A 22,406-nucleotide genomic window follows, 5' to 3' on the forward strand; every position below is an offset into this window, starting at 1 on the left:
TCACGCGGAAGCATACCCGCAACTAGCAAAGTCATAAGACCAAAATCTATGTGCGGGCGAGAAAAAAGGAGAAAAAATAAATCAAAACGATCAGATCAGTGATGGACAAACTACAACTGAGACCATATTCGCACCAACCATTGACACCACATGATGACGAGGAACTTCAACAGTAACGCCTTCACGAAGGAAGCGACACTCATGCGCCGTCGTCACCGGATCTAACCACAAAGGCCAAAATCTAAGTTTTCACCCTGAAGAATCAGTACGAGCAAATCCGAGCAATGCCTCCAACAAGGTAACGACATAAAAACATCGTCATTGCCAGGTGTAACCACTCGGGTCTGACCTAGGCTTTCGCCCCGAAGCTCGAGACCTGGTGCGTGCAGCACCACCATTCAAGTCACACAAGTGTTGTCGCCACCACTTTTCCACAATCCCGGCAGCTACAATTGGACCGCCGCCACTCGACAACTTACCCTCTGCGTCAAGTCATCATCCATAATTTGTATCACACCACTGAAATTATCAACCAGATCAAGAGATAAAACCTTCCGAACTCTTTTCGATGACCTGCGTAGTCGTGGATCCGTAGGAAGTCGCTGGAGAACAATCTACGAACACCATCATCTGACCGATCTGATCACGATCAGCACCACCAACCGAAAAACGTAGCGTCGCCGTTCGGCTGGCACACGCAGAAGGCCAGCACATCGCCGCAACCCCACATGCCCAGCGCAACGACCCTACAGCCGCCGTCGACACCTCGCGTCATCCCGCGTCAGATCCTTGTAGTCATGGCCGCAGATCGGGGGTCGTCGCGGCGCCACAAGGGTAGCCCCAAGGCCAGCCGAGGAGGACATCAGCCCCAACCCCGGGTCCAGCGCCAGCAGGAGAGAAACGCCGGCGACAGGACAGACCTCGCTGGGCCGAGATCTGGCGCGGAAATCGGACGGGGAAGGGAGCAGGGCGAGGTCGGGCGGGGTGGGGAGAAGGTCGCCGCCAGAGACGCGCCGGCGGAGGGCGGTTCGGCCGTCGGAGGGCACAGAGGCCGGCAGACGGGCGTGACGGCAAGGAGGCCGCAGCCGGAGGAGGCGCCCCGCCGCCACCATCCTGGGAGCCGGCGCGGGCTTCGCCGGCCGCTCCTCCGGTGGCGGCGAGGTGGTTGAGGGGCTGGGAAGGGGTTGTGGCGGCTGGTTGCTGGGGTTCCCCCGCCGCCGCCAGAGATAACAAATGTAATAGTGATATAACAATGAAATAGTGATATATATGCTTCCAGTGCCTACATGACGAATGAAGAGCAAAATCACGGGAGATTCCTAGCCTGGATGCCACAGCCGGCCACACATGTGACAAAATTTGTTTGCTCGCAAGTTGGGCCAAATACTGGAACTGTTGTGATATCTGCACACTGGCATGCCGCTCTTGCAGTACCTCTGCATGAAACTAACATGCCTCATCGGCTATCTCCATTGACGCCAAAGCTAGCATGACGCAGCGGACAAGGGGGGCCATCTTGAGCACAGATGCATTTGCACGGAAGCCATTGGTTGTGGTTGACTTGAAGACGTGTGTAGCGATTCCACAAGGCAAGTTATGGAGATCGGTACTACAATGGATAAGGTTGGGATGCCAATATTAGGCCATCTGTTATGCTATTAAGAGGCATCAAATTATATACAGCTTGTAGCTTTACATGTGGACCTCATGAAGATTAGGATATTAGCTCGTGGAACGTACCTCTTTTAATTAGTGGGGCACATGCCACATGAACCATCCAATACTAGTTGACTTCATAAATGTTTTAATTGCAACTTGCATCTACTAGCTTTTGACTTCTTATTATGGTTCTCATTATCATGTACATCATCGGTGGATAAGATTGTATGGTTAACTCATGAACTCATGCAACATATATTTGAATACCATAATATTGGAGTAAGAATCATCAACATGGCTAGATGTGTCACCACGACCTTTCCTTTTACGCAAAATAAAATAATCATGTTAAACATATTTCAAGTCATGCTAAATTAATACATATGTGATAAATATGTAGATTATAATGAAATATTAGGTGGTGCTCGGTTGAAAACAGTTTCATGCATTTGGGATTGACCAAGTACTCAAAGTACCCTAGGCGTGCGAAATAGGGATTAACATGAATGGGTAAGTCTGACCCTTCTATGAAATGCGTGGGGTTTATGGCTTGGCGATGCGTTAGAAAGCTCGACCATATGAAGGGTGTGATATAATACCAAGTCATTCTCTCGGCTCCAATATGCGGGCAACATGATCTCTTTTTTTGCGCTAGACAAGCACGGTATAATTTTAGTCGAACTGGTGTTACTTTTGTTTGAAATTGTTCTTTTCAAGTGTGGGCGACAATTTTAAGTTACAAACGGCAAATGTAACACCCCTAGTGTCACGCTACGGTGACTCACAATAATGGTGCCATGTCATCAGGTTAGCCAAATACCGCTTGTCACAAGACCAATTCAAATTCAAATTTTCAAAACATAAGATAAAAATGTAGGTTGAGTTGAAAATATTCTCTAAAGAATTATCATGAAGAAACCAACATCATTTGACTCATAGATAAATTCCCAGGAATTAATAAATGGGCCAGCAGAATTAAAATAAGTCATTTCAATTAAAATAAATAATTTAACATTTTAAGTTGGCACGAAACGTTGTGTACTAGTGCAAAATATGGCCTAGTATTTATGTGCCAATTTTCATACTAAACTAAAATCATTCAATAGTAAATGAAAATACAAAACAGAAATAAAAGAAAGTAACAGAAAAGAAAAAAGACTAAAAACTAGAGCGCACTGTGCACTTAGGCCTGCTGGCAACAGTAGCCGGCCAACGCACCATCGCCTGTGGTCTTCCTCCGTGTTCCTCCCCGGCGCGTTGGACGCGCACGCTACGTCTGTGGCCGCGAATGACCACGTGTCGGCCATCCGGTGACTCCACGGCGGCCTACAAGTCGCAGTCGACCCCCCTGGCGCAAATCCTAGCCCGCACTTGCCCCGTTCCTCCTTCCCTGCGCCGCTCCTCTCCTCCCCTCGCTGCACCCAGCCACCGTCGCCATGATCGCCGACATCCGCGCGCTCTCCGACCTTCCCGCCACCTAGGAGCTCATCCATCAGCTCCGCCGGGAACCTCTGCTTCATCTACGACCACAGGATCAACCCGGAGAGCCCACAGCGCCAGATCCGTCCTCTTCCTCCCCGTCGGTCGCCAACGTTCATCGTCGTGCTGCTACTAAGCCACCCAGCGAGCCATCTTGAGCTCCACGGTGAGCATCTCGGCGAAATCCCTCTCTTGCTGCTCTCGATCTGTAGCTAGAGCTCACGGCCGCCGTTGACTTCTCCGCCATAGTTCTGTTTCCGCCAACGAGCTCGTGGTGGTCGATGTCGTCCACCCCAGCTCGAACCGAAGCCACTGACGTGCTCCTAGGGATCCCAGGCAACACGTGAACCCCTTGAAGCAACGAACCCGAGCCCAAACGCCCGAGTTCATCGAACTCTTGCTCCGGCCGCTGCTGGGTGAACTATGGCCACCTATAGACACTCCTCTTCACGCTCGTTCGAACGGTAGCCTCCGCGCTCCTATTAGTCGCCGGGCGGCGGATCCCGAAGCTCGCCACCACGACCTGCCTCGCAGGACCACGCGCCGGCGTTCAAACCGGCTCTGTGTCACTAACCAGTGACCCCTGTAACTAGCCATGCTAATTAACCCCTTTAACACTCCCTGACGTGTGGGCCATGCAACTGTAGCATTAGGGTTAAGATTAAATAAAAGATGTTAGTTAATACATCCACTGATAGTGTGGCCCCACCGGTTAATTAAGCTAACTAAAAGGTTTAGTATTTGTTAAATATGCTCTGCCACTAAGAGATGACACCCACTGGTCCAGTTGACCGTCAAAGTTGACCAGTCAACTGCTGACTGGGCAGTTGACTGGACCCCACCGTCAGCCTCCCTGTGCCCACTACTTGGTACACTTCTGGGTACTAATAGCATTATTTCTATTAATTTTCGAATTTAAATCCAGTAATTTCAGAAAATCATTTAAACTTCGAAAAAACATAAGCTAAACCGTAACTCGGATGAAAATAATTTATATATGAAAAACGATCAGAAAAATATGATGAATCCGGATATGCTGTCCACATATCTGTTACATGCCCCCAACACAGTCAACATGGAACCTCCCCCTCCAGATCGTATGTCTGATAATTGCCTAAAGCCGGAAAAATATTCACAGATATTTTTCCGCTCCATCTGTAACGCTTAGCACCGCATTAGGTCACCCCCTACAAGCAATCTTTAATACATGACGGATTACTGATGACATTCTTAGAATCCATCACCACTGTTGACGGTTTCTTTTGGTTTGTCGTGAAAACTGTCATGATGAGAATTGTCATGGGTCGTGTTGGGCCTAGACTTCTCTTATTTGTACGTTTTATTAGTGTTGTCATGGATGGCTTACGCTGATGTGCGAGATCACTAATTGAGGAGTACTTCCTCCAAACATCATACCCATCATCCTAGGTTGCGACAAGTGCCCCGCTGCATATGCGCCACTTGTCGCAACCTGGGAGTTTTCCCTTTTTTTGTAGATCCGTTTATTAAAAATGTTTTATCTCTTAATTGTGCTTCCAAATTACAAACCGTCTTCACCGTTGGATTCCTCGTGTCGAGAATTTCAAAACTAGTTCCCGCGTTAATAGGTTTTGATGAACTTTTTTCCAAAAAGACAGAAGAACAAAACTGGACGAAAAAACCGAATCATGGGAGCATGTTTTTTTCCTTTTCCGGAAGTCGTTTCCAAGATACACGGTCATGCCTCTCGCGGAAGCAAAACCATGTCTCTCATGAAAGAATGAAAAAGAGAAAGCACATTTGTTTTCCATTTCCGAGAGGCACATCCATGCCTCTCGCGGAAGAAAATATGTGCCTCTTAGGAAAGGAAAAAAAAAAGAGAAAACACGTTTTTTACGTTTCCTCTCACGAAAGCAAAGCCATGCCTCTGGCGGAAGTAAAAACGTGCCTCTCGTAAAAGAAAAAGAATAAGAAAAAATATTTTCCTTTTCCGAGAGGCGCCGCCTGCCTCTCGCGGTGCAAAACCGTGCCTCTCACGGACAAAAAAAACACGTTCTTTTTCGTTTTCGAGAGGCATGGCCGTGCCTCTGACGGAAGCAAAACCGTGGCTCTCGCGGAAGGTGGACCATGCCTTTCATGAAAAAAAAAAGAGAAAACGCGTTTTCTCGTGATTTTTTTTCGAAAAAGGTGGAAGGACCGATGGAAAACCAAAAAGCCTAAAAAACCCAAGAAATCAATCTAAAAAGCCGAAAACGTGTGCGAAAAAAATAAAAAAATAAACAAAATGCGGAGGGAGCGTCTAGAGCGTGACACGTGGCAACAACTGAGAGCGCGCCAAGTGACGCGCTCACAGCCCACTCCTAATTGATTGTTGGGAGGCTTCCGAAGAAGCGCTGCTTAATAATTTTCTCTCGCTGATGTGGCTACAGTGCCATTGTTTGTTTGGCTCGGCTCGTGCTAAGCCAAATTAAAAGAAGTTTCTCAGAACTAATCTACCATTCTTAAGAAGTAATTCCCCACTACTTTCTATTCTTTCACCGTGCACACTGTCCACATCAGTGATGTGCCACCTCTCTACTACTTCCTTCGTTCCTAAATATATATCTTTGTAGAGATTCCACTTAGAATCTACATACAGAGCAAAATGAGTGAATCTACAATCTAAAATGCATCTACATACATCCGTATGTGGTCCATAATGAAATCTCTATAAAGACTTATATTTATGAACGGAGGAAGTACATCATTTCTCTTTACATGTGAGCTATACACATCAGCAGCTGCGTCAATATTTTTTTTGGCATGGTAATACGTGTCTCATTCATATCATAAAGATCAAAGTACAAGTCATGTAATGACCGACATGAAAAACTGAAAAGATAGCAGAACATCTCTGAGCTTGACACCAACGCCCTTCACCTGCCTCCGGCATCACCACAGTAACCACCAAAGAAAAGAATGACAGATCACCTCCTCACCTGAGCTCGACACGGCTCCATCGTTGATATGCAGCTTTGCAGACCTCCAAGGTTGCTCACCAAAAGTGAAGTCATTGTTGTTGACCGAATCAGACCGGGGCAACACCCCGGACACGCCATCGAACTCCAGATATAGCACCCCACCAAGACTAAGACGCTGAAGGAGGGAACTATACCTGCCATCCACGAACCACGAACTCAGCACACATTACGTCTTCTAGATGCCGTCGATGCAGAGCACAATCTGCATACGCTCCTGGACTACCTCTCAAGCTCCGCGCCGACGCCGGAGTAAACGCCATCGTAACGGCGGAGCCCGAGGACACAGGCCCACCACGAGGATGCCGCCGCCGCCAAACCATCCTTGTTTGAATAGACTGGTTTCCAAATCCATCTCCAACCATAAGGCCGATGGCCTCGTCAGGGAAGGATCCAAAGAATTTTTATTCAACACCATCATTGTCGTCGCCGAAGCCAAGATGATGAACAGTCTAAAAACCTAGACTACAAGGGAGTAAAAACGCTCCACACGTGTGGATCCGACCAGGGCCGGCCCATAGGCCAGGGTAGCGGGGCACCTGCCCTAGGCCCCGAGGAGGTAGAGGCCCCGACCCAGGTAGTAGAACCCAGTGTGTTTTTGTCTCAGGCCGAAGAAATCTAGAGAAAAAAATATAAAAATGCCCAAGTTGTAATCGTGCAAGTGTAAAGCCCATTACACTGGTGGACATACGAGCAATACTCACGCAGAAGTCAAATCGGTTTCCACCGGATCCACAAGTCCCTCGTTCTCCTCTGCTGCATTCGATGACTCCTCTCCTCCGAGCTTATACTAAATTCACAATCCCTGAACAACGCTGCCGTTTCGGTGTCTTTCAGATTCCAAGGGCGCGACAAGCGATTAACAGATGATCATGGAACCTTCCAATCAGAGAGATCTGCATCCTCCCTGTAATTCTCTTCCTTCGTTTAATGATTCTATTTCAAATAGCTTTGCTCTCCATCTCTGGCTCTAACTCCTTCAGATCTGCTGACTTGCATAGGTCATCTAATAATCTTCTGCTCTTCATTGGTTCTGAGAAAGCATTAAGGAGATTAGGAGAAGGGGAGGCGTTAATTCAATTCATGGTGTTGGCTTCTCATTTGTGCTGACTATTGTGGCATTCGTACAAATTCACATTATGCCATATGATATCCAGATGCTTTTCTGATCTGTATTGAACATGTTTTACACGCCTTATATGGTGACATGTCTTGCCAAAAGCATTTCTCTAGTAGTAGTGATGAAAATATGGGGAAAAACATGTATAGATGAACACGTAGAATTCCCAAAAAATTCGGTTGACAATTTTCTTACCGGACGAGTAGCTCTTTCAGGAAACACTGCAAGTGGCAATATATAGTAAATGTTTGAAATTGTCTTGGTCGATAAATAAATTGTAGAGTTAGTTTTAGAATTCAAAGATAATGGATCTATCTATTCCATCTACTGAATATTTACTTTGGTCTTGACATACAAAATATTTTCAGTTCATGTGTGTCAAGAGAAAAAAAGAACAAGGGCCCCTTGTTGTCTTCCTGCCCCAGGCCACGTATATATGTGGACCGGCCCTGGATCCGACGACCCCCTCACCACCGGCGACCGAGGTCGTCGGTGGAGGGGGGCCGCCGAAGGACGGCACTGGATGATTGGCGTCTCCTGACGGCGGCTAGGGTTGGAGCCACCAGGAACGAGAGGTTCCGTAGCTCGAATCGTACTGCATCAATCTGCCTAGTTATATATGCACCCATCCAGTCATGAGACATGAAGCACTACACTGGGTATTAAACTATTATTAATTGCCTCTCCTGCTGGGTATTTAGAGGATGCTTGGATACGTTTCAATCCCATGACTAAAAGTAGTGAGACTAAAACTTGATAGACTCACCCATACTTGGATCCAAATACTAAAGAGACTAAAATCAAGTTAATGAGCATTTATTATCCTCCAAACCCTCCAATCCAGAACTTGCCTGTGTTAAAGGAGAGGAGTTAAATGAGGAGAGAGAGGACTAATCCACATTTTAGTAGGGGTACCCATGACTAACAAATTTTAGTCTCAAGACTAGTTTTAGCCCCTCTTTAGTCAGGGGTGTTTAAAACTTTAGCCTCTTAAAGAGACTATTTTTAATCAGACTAAAATAAGTCACTTGGATCCAAGCACCCTCTTAGTTGGCCGGAAGCACTGACGACTACCCTCCCTCCGGCCTCTCTATCTTCTCCATAATCCAGCCGGGTATTTAGTTTGGCGAAAGAACTGACGATTACCTCTCCCTTCGGCCTCTCTATCTTCTCCATAATTGCCTCACATCACCTTTGACGATTGAATTTTCTGGTCACATTCGTCTTCTGCCCCTTCCTCGATGAGTCGTATTATCCAATATAAAGCAAGTTTCAGCTGCCGAATCCACCCGCACCGATCAGTAGCACTGGTGGTCGACAAGACCACAGAGCAGCCACTCATTCGCCTGATCGCCAGTGGATGTCCGGTCGATCTCCCGCCAGGCGATCTCAGGACGCTGACACGGTCCGTCACATGATACTCAGGGTTTGTCCACACCGCGTCACTTGCCTCCGTTCAACCCTGTGACACCGTCCTATCCAGGGCAACGCCGAGGCGTCCGATTGCAGCACGTTGCTGGCTACCGTGTTTAATTGATGAACGCCCGGAGTGTGTGTTGTACCGCTTTTATATTAGTTTACAGAGGGAGTACGTTGCAACGGGGCCAGGACACTCCGAGTCGTCCACCCTCTTCTTATGTGCTCACCACCATCCACTAATGCCTCGATTGGGACGCCTTCCGTGTCTCCGCCAAGCAACGCAGTGCATCGCATCATGGTCGACGTCTAGACGATGAGGCATCCGACGCTAGGGCTTCCAAATCCAGCGCATGGCTTTCTGCCATAGTGATGGGCGCCGAGGAGTCTGCGCTCTACGTCGTAGTAGAGGCCGGGGCGCGTGGAGTCATCCGCCTCTTCTCCTACTCACCACCCTACACTGCCGCCTCTACCCCAACGTATTCTATTTGGCCCAGCTGCCTTTCCTCAGCTAGGTACATCAGTTTGAAACTTTGAATATAGGATAAAATTTGATTTGTGTAGTCTTTTGGACCTTACAGTTTGATTGATTGGACTATACATATGTCAGGATATGTTGATTCACAACTCACAAGAGATGTGGCTGTACGAATCGTACAGTACGATTGTTCAGTGGTAACAGTGACCGATTTTGGTACTACTCAAATGATCAAAAACCCCGTGTATATGTTGTGATTAAGACTCCTAAGATTCTCTGGATTTTTTGTAGTTTGCACACCTAATAAATTACAACAATGCAATGGGCCACTATTCTGGATTATTCTTTTGTACCAAGTGTTACTGTATGAGCCATGTAGATTTTCCGTTCCTTATTTTATACGGCATTTGGCTATGTTCAGAAGAGACCATGAAGGTCAAGGTATTCCCGAAGTCAGGAGCTATTCCAGTTCTTGGGTATTCCAATATCTTTCCTTTCAATTGTTCAAATCATCGTGCTGATATGCATGTTATAAAACAAAATTCATTGAATGTAAATATAATTTATCATAAAAGTAATTCCAGTCGTTATCATCTTCACGACAACAAAGTCCGGCAGCGACGTACGGGGTGTCATCTACTCCCTTTATTCCTAAATATAAGACCTTTCAGAGAATTTATTATGAACTATATATATATATATATATATATATATATATATACTTTAGAGTGTAGATTCACTCATTTTGTTCCGTATATAGTCTATAATGAAATCTCTAAAAGGTCTTATATTTAGGAACGGAGGGAGTAGTTAACAGGGTACTTAGGCCACGTCAGTCCGCCCGGGTTTGGTCGCGAGCGACCTTATTTTGCGGCAGAGATGCATCGACGGGCCACGGCGGCAACGTTTAAGGCTACTAGGATGAAGCCGTCACTCGCGCGAGCCTAGGAAACCAAGCAGGGCACCAGGGGTTGCGTGGAAGATCGCCGGTGATGAGGATGCAGATGATGCTACCGGGCACGGGGAGGCTAGCTAATGGGCTCAGAGGAACCCTGGGAGGACTAGGAACTCTAATTCGTGCTCAGTTTTGACAGCGACCATCTCTAGCAACAACAGTGACATGGCAGGCGGCGGCAGAGCTACGGCCATGGCGGAAAAGCAACCTTGTGGATGCAAAGGACAATGGGAGATGAGGCATCACACGTGGAAAAACACCTAGAAGATGATGATATGGTCAAATAGGTAGACGAAGCTCGGGCTTCAGTGAATCGACGATGGCGGCTGGTCACCGTGGCCGGGAAGACGATGTTGAAGCGCTCTGTTCATGATAGCAGAGGTTGATTCGATCTTCTTGGAGGTCCAGCGTGCAGCGGCGGTGTTCCTAGAAAACATGGGGCGCAGGGCGGCGATTTGAGGTCTTTGTCGACCCGGGTAGAGGATGGTGGTGAGTGGTGAGTGGTGACTGCACACACGCGGACATGCTCATGAACACAAGATAGAGAGCGAGATGAGGTCGAGGACATCAGGGGAAAGGAAGAAAATGTCGATGGGGATCCAGCGCGGGTGGGTGGGGGGGCTCGGCCACATCGAAGCAGGAGGTGGCAGCATCCGCGTGCGCGTGTGACTTTTCTTTTGAGAAAAGGAGGAGGACCCCCGGCCTCTGCATCTGGGCGATGCATAGGGCCACTTTATTGCGCGTGTGACTTTACCTCCCCGAGAGGTTGAAGACGACCCCAAGCAGGTCGGACTGGTCCTAAACTACTATGCTAGGTGAGGAGTTATTTCTCTCTCTTTTTTCCTTTATGTTTTCTATTTAATTTAATTGACACTCATTTGTAATCCCAAAGTGATTCAAACAGGTGCTAATTCTTCTTAGTATTTAAATTTAGCACATTAAATACTTTCCAAGGTTACATGTTATTTTCATGAAGTTTAAACTTATATCATTTTTACTATTAATATAATCCAATCGAAATACATTATGGATTAATTCCAAAGTCCAAATAATTTCCTTTAAAAGTTCTAGAAAACTAGGGTGGGACCCGTAATATTTAGGGGTTTTCTTTCTAATTAAAATAAGTGTTTGAATTAATGGTCCATTCAAATAATAACTAATTCATTTTCATCCAAAAAAATGAACAATAAGTAAAATGTTCTCTACGTATTCTAGTGATTTGATTCGTAAAAATTGAACTTTAAGTGCATGAAAATTTTGGCAAAAATGTGTCCAAAAATGCTACTTGTGTTGATGAGTCTATGTTCAGGAATTATCCAAGGACTCAACCCATAGATGGAGCATAATTATTTTTATTTGTACACAATCCAAATTAAGTCTGAAAAATATGAAATCGGTATGCTGTCATTATATGATCCCTAGTTATTGTGGTAAACATTTGAGAAGATTTTGCAAATTTTTTATGTACATTGCTTGGAAAATGGAACATCTGTGAGTAGGAATCATGGTTGCAAGAGGGAACGGGTTGGGTTTGAGGATGAATTGTGAGTTACCACCATTTGACCTTGAAACCTTTTATACACTCAACATAAACCATCACGTGTTCCATGGAACATAATGATTTTTCATGTCTAGAAAATGCAAATGGAGTCTGAAAAACATGGAAACTGGCACGATGTCATCATAAGATCCCTAGTTACTGTGGTAAAAGTTTGAGAAGTTTTCGCAAAAGTTTTGACATACACTACTTAGAAAATGGAACATCTTCGAGGAAGTGTCAGCTGCATTATCGTTTAACTTGAAAGTTTTTATACACTCAACATACACCATCACTCTTTCCATGTCAAAATTTGGCATTTTCTAGGGTTGTTTTTCTATATTGAAGACATTAAGTGCATTTTTAGGAATTATGGATATACTTAAAATTAAAATTGCACGTGCATGAAAAAGTTGGAAAAATGGGTTGAAAAATCCCTTTGTGTTAATGAGTCCTTGTTTAGGCCTTATCCAAGCAAAGGAAAGGATTTCAAGAGGGGACGAGCCGACGCGAATAGTAATTCATCCGTTGGCCTTGGAATGTTTTCTACGCTTAGATACACCATTACATGATCCATATTTGTGTTCCTCTGTCCATGTTTAGGCCCTCTTGAAGGATGATTAATGCAGCTATATATTATTAATATTATAAAATCCAGCAGCCGAACATCGTCGACCAGGAAATAAAGCTAAAACAAACCCGGAGGCCATATACCTCGCGATAGAAACTCCCCCGCATAGCCGTTAACCCTATGATACAAGACACAACATATATGAAAAACATAGCTCCTAGGCTACGCCTTCAACAAGGAATCGCCGCACATGCACCGATGATGGCGAGTCCGCCACAAGGTTGAATTCCGGATTCTCATCCGCAAAGCCAAGTTTCAATCCACCACCTTCAACAAGGACACGACACAGGCGCGCGATGACATAGTCCGATCAGAGATCTTCTGTTTCCACCCGAGTGCATAAACTCATCATTTCCATAGGCGCGCGATGACATACCTCTGGAGGATACAATGGAAGTCAAAGACGTCCCATACCGCTTACCACCCGCTACTCTCGCAATACCTTCGATTCAACAACAACATGCTAAACATGACACCTCAGTTAGAGCCACCGTGCATCACCTGCCGGTGGCAGGCATGACTTGATGTCTCCGTATAAGACGTCGTGCGTAGCGTCCGCCGGTAGCGCATCCATCGGTGGCTTCACCTGCCGACGACAGGCACCACCGGACAACACTAAAAGAGGCACATGTGTCACTTACCGAGCCACATCGAACCGACCTGTTGATGAAAGTGACGTCCCATACCGCCACCAGCCTCAGAAGGCCGTCACCACCTCGAGATCCAGACTCCGAGTCGCCCACACGACCACGGAGTCCACCACCATTGATGAAGAGGGCCGCCGCCCCGATTCCAGGAGCTACAGCGAGCACTCACCGTCGCGCCAGCCGCTGTCGCACCCATACAATGGCAACCGCCGCCAAGGTCCTGCATCAAGCGTCGTCGATGCCGGAGGAAGCTCCGGCCGCCACGCGCGTCCTGCGACGAGCCCGGACACGGGATCCCAAGATCCGCCGCCACAAGGGCCCACGTCCTGGCCCGTGATCCTGGCGGAGGGGATGCCGCCACCACCATGGCCGGATCCGGGCCAGCCGTCATCATTGCCACCGCCAAGACCGGATCCGGGTTGGCCGCCTCCGCCATCGGCCACGCCCAACCCCACCTCCATCCTCAGTCCACACGGAGATGGGAGCTATGGATTGATGGTGATCATAATGCGATGTTTGTTTTGACAAGTGACGGTGTTTTCATGGTCAATCTTGAGTCAATGCAGTAAAAGATAATTTTCGACGTCGAGGACAACCCTTTCTCCGAATCCAAGGTTCCCAATATTGTTCCATTCAAAAGCTTGTATGTTGCTGGTAAGCACACTGCAACAATAATACTACTGAAACATAGTCATCACTGGCAGAACACCCGTGAGTAGCCACGGGCTTTTAATTTATTTATTTTGGATGACACGTAGTTAAATGGCTGTGCGTTGCTACGGGCAACAAAACCTCTTACCAAAACTAAAGCTTGGCATCAGATACTTGTCACGGTATGTTTGTGCATGCATAATTCATACATGTATCTATGCATCATTGGCCTATTTTCCTTCTTGACCTCATCTCCAGTGAGCATCCCATCAACATTCTTGTCGCGCCTGGTAATGTCACACACCCAAAGGAATTTCTTTCAGTAGGTTCAATTGATTTAATCCAAAGCGATGATGCGAACGTAACTTAGCCCAACAATGTGGAGTCAAAGATTTTCCCGCAAAAAACAAACTACAAGATGTGGCCAGTCGTCTCCTTCCGGAACTCCTTGAGCTGATCCTTATAAATGCCTTCCTCCGGCTAGATGTTCCTCTTCCTCGACATGTCCCAAAGGTACTAAGTAACTGTGAGCGGTTCTGCGTAATCGACCATTTCAAAGGTAGTCACTTAAAACTACTTCATGTGTGGTGATTCATTAGGCGTTTAAGGAGGTTGCACTACGTATTTAAGGCGCTGATCCGTTTCATGTATGTGCAGAACGTGAACCCTGAGGAGTAAGCCATCTCTTCTCTTCTGTCTAGTCAAACCTTGTACGTTTTTCCAACGCAAGAATAGCATCCTCTACATGTCCATAAACACCCGTTCATCATCCCACGTCTCATCGGATCAGCACTCCGCACGAGATACGATAACTATTATGACGGCCTTGAAAGATCAGTACTGTACATCAACTCTACCTGCTGCGACATCCTACTCAGACGAAACTGGAGCATTGTTTCTTGTTCAGATATGTGAATTACTTGTATTAAGCGGCATCACAATTTTATAAATACAACTGTTACGGTGATTGGCGATTTTAGGAGCCGTTCATCCACCCTTATCTGACTGTGGGAAAATAGGAGTTACGAGGAATTACGAAATTGAAATTACGTGAAATTACATATAATGGTGGGACCGTTACAAAATTTAGGTGGGACCAGTTAATTTATGAAAGGGTAAATCCGTCACTAGGGCAGTTTTTTTTCTTTTGAGTGAATCATTAGGGAAGCTGTGCCGTGGGATAGAAAGTAAGATGGACGTCGGATCTGATGTTTAAGGCCGGCACGGGATTAGCTCCTTCCGTTCGCTAATTGACTCCGTACGATGGAATAATAGAACGTGGGCCTGCTAGGCAGTTTACATGCAGTTTGCTTCCTGACAACTACCCCCACAAATCACGCCAGGTTTAGCCCTTGTTGATCAGTTTTTTGTGCTTCCTCCATATTCTTTGGTTTCTCTATTCCAAAACTAAAGAAAGCATGCACCGGAAGCATGATGGTACTGAATCATTTCCTCTCATCTAATTCAATGTGTGTCCGAAGCATTTTATATGGACCAACGAAGCACTTGTATTGTGAGGGTTGGAGCATCTACAGCCGGGCGCCCCAAACCCGCTTCATATGCCCGGCGGACGCTGGTGGGTTCCGGAAGCAAGGTAGGGACGCGCGGGTGTGAGACACAAGACATACCTAGGTTTGTGGCCCTCCGGGGGAGGTACCCCTAGTCCTGCTGAAATGGTATGATATGCACAAGGAGCTAGCTGTTTGGTGGAGGAGGAAGGAGCTAGCTGTTCATTCTTGCCTCTCGATCGTGTCGTCGTCTAAGAGAGAGGCGGGAACGAGCGTCCACGAGCAAGTCGATGCGAGGAGCCCCCTGGGGTCTTTTATCGACAGACGCCCTGGGGCAGCTTGCCCGGGCAGGCAGGCACCCTGTCCGGCTCGCAGTCTTGGGGCTACCTGGGGGTCATCCTCCCGGCAGTATGTGTGGGCCCTACGACCCAGAGTGATTCTTAGTTGTATTTGTTAGCCCGGGCGATTCAGAGTGACTAGTAGTGGCATTGGTGGTTCGGACGACATAAAGGGGCACGAGGTGGTATTGGTGGCCCGACCCATAGTGTTACTTGTGGGCACACAACTGGCACTATGGGTAGTTTGATCCCACTACTAGATATGGGTCGTTTAAACCCAGAACTATAAGTATGGGTCATCCGGTTATACAATCACCACTATGGGTCGTCTGAACTTAGAACTTCAAGTATGGGTCGTCTAGGTCCACCAGCACCACTATGGGTCGTCCGGTCCCACAACTAGAACTATTGGTCATCTGATCCCACTTCTAGCATTATGGGTCATCGAACCCAGAACTACTATTATGGGTTGTCTGGACTGACAACTAGCATTACCGGTCATCCGGACCTGCAACTACCTTAACAACTAAGATCAGTACGTGTGGGCCTAAATGATTAACATTGATACTAGTGAGCCCAAACGAGTAAGACCGGTACTTGTGGGTCCAGCCGACTAATATCGATACTTGTGGCTCTGAATGACTAAGAGTGGTACCGCCGCCCGAACGACTAAAAGATCGGTGCGCGTGGACCCGGACAACTGAAATTAGTTATCCCGAACGAGTAAGATCAGTACTTGTGGGACTAGACGACTAAGAAAGATACTTGTGGGCGTGCAATCTAGCAGCCCCAACTTTATCAATCTTCAGGAGCCCCGACAATACAACTCCCAACAAGGTCATGCACCCGTCTAAATTTCTGTAAACCACAAGGCGAGCAATACAACCCCCAATACACACACAAACCCACAAATAAAAAAATGCAACTTGATCGTTACTTTGTCACCTTTGAAGAATGCAATCAAGCTACAGGGATGGAAAACCACAAGGCCTAGTTCATCAAAACAATGCTGCTCATATAACTGTAGGATTAGGCATTCACTATAGTCAGAAGAAATGATCCAAGAATGCATCTGCAAGAACAAGAAACTGCGGTCTCGCTCAACCCTCTGCAGAGATAGCAGCAGGGGAACCCGATATGATCCCAAACACATCCCATTCCGATCAACTCCACCTCATCAACAGTATTTCCTATCTTCATATGCATGACCTCAAAATGCCGCTGTTGAAACAAGTCCCTGCACCCCAGCGTCCATCGTGGACGCCCACAATCACTGTTCATAGGAGACCATGTGAGCAAACATTAGTCCTACTTCTTTTGGTCAAAAGTATTAGTAACACTTTCCTCAATAAATGAGGCAGCAACTTTGCTAGAATAAAAAGACACTTGCAACCTTATAAATCCCTGAAGTCCAACTCTATTAAGTTCCACTCATTAAAAATCAATAGGAGTAGATATTTTGAGCGAAAGATAGATATTTTGTAAAATTAAGGAGCTCAAGTGAGCCACTGTCATTCAGCATGAAACGGATAATACAAGCTTAGGTTTGTCCAGTTCAGGGAAAAAAACATAAACCATCAGCAAGACGTAACAACATGCAAAGCAGAGCAACAACGATGGCTCTCTGCCAAAACAAAGCAAGCTATCCTTGTAATGGATCAATTCACTCCAACACCCTTACAAAACAAGCGACTGGTTTAAAAGAAGCTCATCGATCACGCAACTTCCAGCGAAGCTCGAAAGTTTTTCCATCCTTCAATTCCTTGCCCACCCAACATTTTTGTGCAGCCTGCTACCTGCACATCACACAAGTCTTTTCTCTGTAACTTTATCAACTAAACGCTAGAATCCATAGGGAAGATATTTCTGAAGCAAAGCATCGGTGCTCTTTTTCCAAAAATAACAAATAACTGTCGCTGCCCCATTAGAACCAGATTCTTATCTTTACACCTACAATTTATCACCCAATCACAAAGTCCCTCCAAGCTAACAGAACTGTATTCATCGGAACAAAAAGCACACTGCACAGTCTTCCCAATATTACGTTTGTCCGTAGTTGCCACGGTGAAATTCATCACCCAATCACAAACACCATCCATGCTAACTGAATTGTATCAAAACAAAAGGCACACTCTCCAGTGTTCAAACCGTAACCGGCAACTGAACACTTAAACAAGATATGATATCTACTGACTGTTTTCTACTGCAAAAAAGATTATTTCCTGTACGACACTACCTCTATCATTCGGATTATTCTGGTTAAGATACTATTTCTAAATTTTAACCACAAGAACATGTTGATCATAAGTGAAACATTTACATACCAAAATATTCTACAAGGTCACTTGACCTGTTGAGCTTTCAGAATCGACGGTTATAGACACCGGACCTTCTCCGTCCTCGGCGGCGGCGGACGACTGGGCAGGAGAACGGAGTCAGAGGATGTACATGAAAAAACAGGGCCGTCCTCGGCGGCAGCGGCGGCGGAAGATTAAGCCCCGGGGTTACCTTCCTATGGATTCGGTCGCCGGCGTTGATGGCCTTCAGTGGCTGATCCAGGGAGGAGGCGCTGCCGTGGGGAGGCCCTATTCGACGGGGCGATGCTCGGGGCGCTGGGGCAGCAGAGGAGAGCAGGCGGCTGCGGCTGCGGCTGTGCGAGGGTCGCCGGCGGCGGTGGCACGAGCGATAGGACGCCGACGGCGCCACGGTCAAGGGCAGGGTTGGCGGTGGCTCCTTGTGCGAGGGGATTGAGGAGCCTAACAACGACGAGGGCTGTGTCAGGGATTGACTAGCGATTAGATTGACCTGCTAATTTACAACTCTATCCTTTGCACACAAAAAAAACCCTTTAAGTCATTTCTCAGATCCGACGGTTAGAAAAAAACAGAGACGGAGTTACACGAAATTACGAGTTGTAACTCGCCAATCACCGTAAAAGAGCTCTTTTATAAAATGTCCATATCTGGATTGTGCTTATGATCGATCAAGGGCATATATAATTTCTCAGTGGAGTGGTGAGTGTCCAGATTAGTGCATGTCTGAGAAAGAAAACAATGCAAATTTTGTTTGTGTTTTAGAGGAGATCGAGACCCGAAGGTCCAGCTTATACTTAAAGCTTTACAAGGCTCTCCACCGTCTGCAACAGCAGCAGATTGAATCACAAAGAGAACACCGAGAAAATGAAAACCACCAGCTAGAGCTAACTAGGTGTGCCAAAATGAAACACCGGAAATGAGATTCTCATCCTACACCAAAGGTAAACTGGATATAGCTACCGGCCAAATCCACCTCTGTCGGTCAGGCCGCAGCTGCACTCCAGAGGCGATGTGCTTGGCTCTTAAGCATCACTGTCACATCCCAGAATTAATTATCAATTCTTGGAATGTGAAATACTAAATTTGGATTAATTCAACCAATTGCTTAGAGCATCTACAGCCATAGACAGCAAATCTGACCCCTCAAACGCCCACGGACGCGTCCGGCCTCGTCCGCAGACATTGACCGGGCACGCCTCAAATTTGCCTCTCCGCATCCGCGTATCTCATATCCGGTATCCTATATCCATATTACGTATGCACGTGATGAACTAGCCTACTGCCTACATAATCAAACAACGTTCAAAGAAAAACCGGCATGAAACGGTGAATGAAATGCACATAAACCCACTTTACATCATCCAAAAGATCGGCACAGTTCATCGCCGGAGAAGTTCAAACACTAAAAACGATAATCAAACATATATAGAGACCTTCTTCACCACTTCCTCGCCGCCGGCCCTTTGCCCTTCCAGCGTCCGGCGCTGCTGTAGGAGTCCACAGCTGGTGGAGGATCGTCCGATTCGTCGGACGAGGACCCGTGGTCGTCGGAGGAGGGGGAGGAGGAGTCGACGGTGACGAGGCCCTTGAGGCGCTGGACGGCCCAGTCCTGTTGGCGCCTGAGCTTGGCCAGCCGAGCCGCCTCCGTTTCCTTCTCCCTCGCCTCCCGCTTGGACTGCTTGATGGCAAGCCGGAGAGCCTTTGCGTTCTTCCGGCGGAGCCTTCGAGCGTCCGTCTCCGCCATCGTAAGCGACCGGCGGTAGACTCACTGGAGGAGCTGCTCGTCCTCGTCGAGCTTCGCCGGACCACGCCGGCGGCGGACAGAGCTCTCCACGGTGCCCCTCTCCCTTGCCAGCTGCCTCCCGCGGCGGGCGGCGCGCGCCTCCGACTCCGCCGTGCGCGTCCGGGCCGGCGGGGTGGGCACAAGCACCCACCGCTGCCCATGAAGGGGAGCACCAGCCGGCGGGGTGAGAGCACGGCGTAGGGGAGGCGCGGAATGCGCCGGCCGCCTGTCGGAGCTGCCCATGGGCCGGGAGGGGCCAGCGCCAGCGTCCGAGATGCACCGACGGGGAAGCGGCGGCTGCGGCAAGGCTGCAGATCCGGAGCTGCCCCCGGTGTCCACCTTGGACCGCTCCAAGGCGATGTGGAGGGCAAGCTCATACTCCGGATCCATCTTGTCGTCGGAGCGGCTGCCGGAGCTCGACATTGCGCTGGATTCGATCGGTATCGGTGAGGTGAGAGGAGAGGATGGAGCGAGAGAGGAGAGTGCGTGAGCTAGGGTTTCGGACCGACGAGGCCGATGGGATTTTTTGTGGGACATCCGTGGGGTCGGTGGTGGGCTGGGCTTGTCAGACGGACGCGCCCGGGCCCCATATCCGCCCCATATTTGGGCTAGATATGGGGGGTGCTGGTCAGTCCGGGCGTTTGAGGCCCGTTTGAGGCGTCCGTCTGGGTCGAAAAATCGTGACTGGGAAGTGATCGGGCGGCATATGAGGCGGGTTTGAGAGGTCCGGTTATAGACGCTCTTATTTGCTTGTGGTTGCTTGAACACCTCTTCCTGTAGCTTCTCTGTCAGTCTAACGCAACAGAATTGGAATTGATACATAAATGGTAGCAGCCTAGGTACCCCTACCTACCTGCCTTTTTCAGCTTTGTACCCATGCTACTGAACTGATGTACGTGCATCCCTCGATTAGGGTTGGTTTTCAGTGGTTATTTAAGCATAAATATACAGCTATTTCCACGTTTTGAGCAGGAGTATACATGAGTGTACGCATATGCATTATTTCCTCACATCACCACTCATCGATGCGAACGGCTTCTTCTCCACCACACTTGTCTTCATCCTTCCTCTCACACAATTCACTGTCCATGTCAACACACAAGAAACATCAGCTCCATCGAGAGCCAATGGGTAGGTGAGAACCACTCCTGCATACATACATCAAGCATCATCAACTCTCCTTACGGTGAACTTCTACTGCTCTGAGAGAGAGAGAGAGAGCACCGAGTAGGGAAAATAATCTTCAAGAAAAACACTACGTTTTTTGTTTGTTTTTGAGGCATCAACACAAATACAACCTCCGTTCCTAAATATAAGTCTTTTTTGAGATTTCAATATAAACTTTATATGAGAAAAAATGAATAAATCTACGCTATAAGATACGTCTATAACTCTATATACATCCGTATGTAGTCCTTATTAAAATCTCTAAAAAAGACTTATATTTAGGAGCAATGAAAGTAGCTTTCGACCTTTCGTGCATGTCCCTCGTGGCTGCTAGCTGTGGACGAACTGTCAGTAGCGGCGGCCGTTAAAGCACCACCGTGAGAGGGGGTGAGAGAGGGATCCTAGTGTGTTCAGCTGTGGCCGGGGTGGCACGGCGAGCGGAGGCCGGAGCGGCCAGCGATCCCGGGGTGGGGCATCGCAGGGAGGACTGAGAAGCCAGCGGTGACCGGGGCGACGTGACGTGCGGAGGCCGGAATGCACGGGGCAAACAGCGGCGGCGGTTGGTGGTTTGTGATGGATGGGAAGAATGTTTGGGGTTGGTATGCAATTTTTTAAGCTACGGCTCACTCTATATACGTGTGCCACTTCTAAGTTATACATACTCTTTAGAATGTAAGCATCTTCTTGTAGGCCGGCTTTTCGAATACTGTAGTTCATTAAAATATTTCTTCTTGCAGGCCGTCCTTTCTAATATTATAATTCATTAAAATAATGTTGTATTCAAAAACATGCATTTTTCTGATTGTTGTGTTGTGCATTTTTCGGGTATTATGTTTAATATCATTTTTTTTCAAAATCTTCTACTTAATATTAAGGGATTTCTATTGTCATGCCCCTGGTTGCTATGTAGTGCTTAGTTTTGCCCCACCCAGCAAATATCTCTCGCTTTTCTCCTCATCTACTCAGCCTACACTAAAAAAATGCTCGAAATGGAACCTCGCCGTCGGGTCAAACTATCTGACCATCATCTGGCTCAGATACTGACTCGTGGGAAACCCCAGGGCCCACCTATTAGTGTCCGGTTTATTGGGATAAAAATTGTGGCATAATCTACCGCGGGGTGAGCAATCTATCAGTATCGATTTCGGATACAAGAGAAGGGATTTGAGATGAGAATCAGCAACGAGTGAGATACAGAGAGCTGGAAAGTCAGGAACAGGAGCAAGAGGATGAGAGGCTTCAAGACTATTCAATCGTTAGATGCCCCTTCTGTACTCTCCCGATTGCATAATTAGCTATGGGACTCAGCCTCTACTGATCGGCCTAGCTCATAGCCCAAGCCCATGTTGCAGACATATGCTGATAGCCCATAGTGGGGGTGTTACACGGTGGGAGTCAAACTCGAGAACCACCGTTGAATAGGCATCATACGAGCCATCTGAGCTGTGTGCATGTGTGTGCATATGGGCAGAGCCTCATCCTTTTGACCTGGCATTGTCTACGTGACAGAAGGGCCCATGATTCAGTGACCCAGGAAAGATTGACTGCGGCGGTGTCAAAGTAAGCGATTCAGAGATTCAGAGATAGCACATTGGGATAAACTTAACAAGACATTCATAGATTTAGATTTGTTCAACGCTAACAGAGTTAATTGACATTACATTAATACTAATAGGGGCTACATAAGATGGCTGGCTTGCGCTGACAACGACAATATTTTCCGTTT

General features: G+C 47.3%; 2 long non-coding RNA genes across 3 annotated transcripts; one reads left to right on the plus strand and one right to left on the minus strand.

Moving 5' to 3' along the window:
• Positions 1 to 3,035: 3,035 nt before the first annotated feature.
• Positions 3,036 to 7,662, plus strand: LOC125523057. The gene is made up of 3 exons (XR_007290091.1): positions 3,036 to 3,304; positions 6,972 to 7,043; positions 7,136 to 7,662. It is a non-coding gene; the product is annotated as an uncharacterized LOC125523057 (long non-coding RNA).
• Positions 7,663 to 16,366: 8,704 nt separating this feature from the next.
• LOC125524737 lies at positions 16,367 to 18,174 on the minus strand. Of its 2 annotated transcripts, XR_007290927.1 has the most exons (4): positions 17,924 to 18,174; positions 17,740 to 17,832; positions 17,140 to 17,211; positions 16,367 to 16,688 (listed from the first exon to the last, which is right to left on the minus strand). It is a non-coding gene; the product is annotated as an uncharacterized LOC125524737 (long non-coding RNA). The 2 variants fall into 2 exon arrangements; XR_007290926.1 differs by lacking the exon at positions 16,367 to 16,688 and having other exon boundaries at positions 16,730 to 17,211.
• Positions 18,175 to 22,406: the final 4,232 nt, after the last annotated feature.

Source organism: Triticum urartu, chromosome 7, assembly GCF_003073215.2.
Source record: "Triticum urartu cultivar G1812 chromosome 7, Tu2.1, whole genome shotgun sequence".
NCBI classification, from domain to species: domain Eukaryota; kingdom Viridiplantae; phylum Streptophyta; class Magnoliopsida; order Poales; family Poaceae; genus Triticum; species Triticum urartu.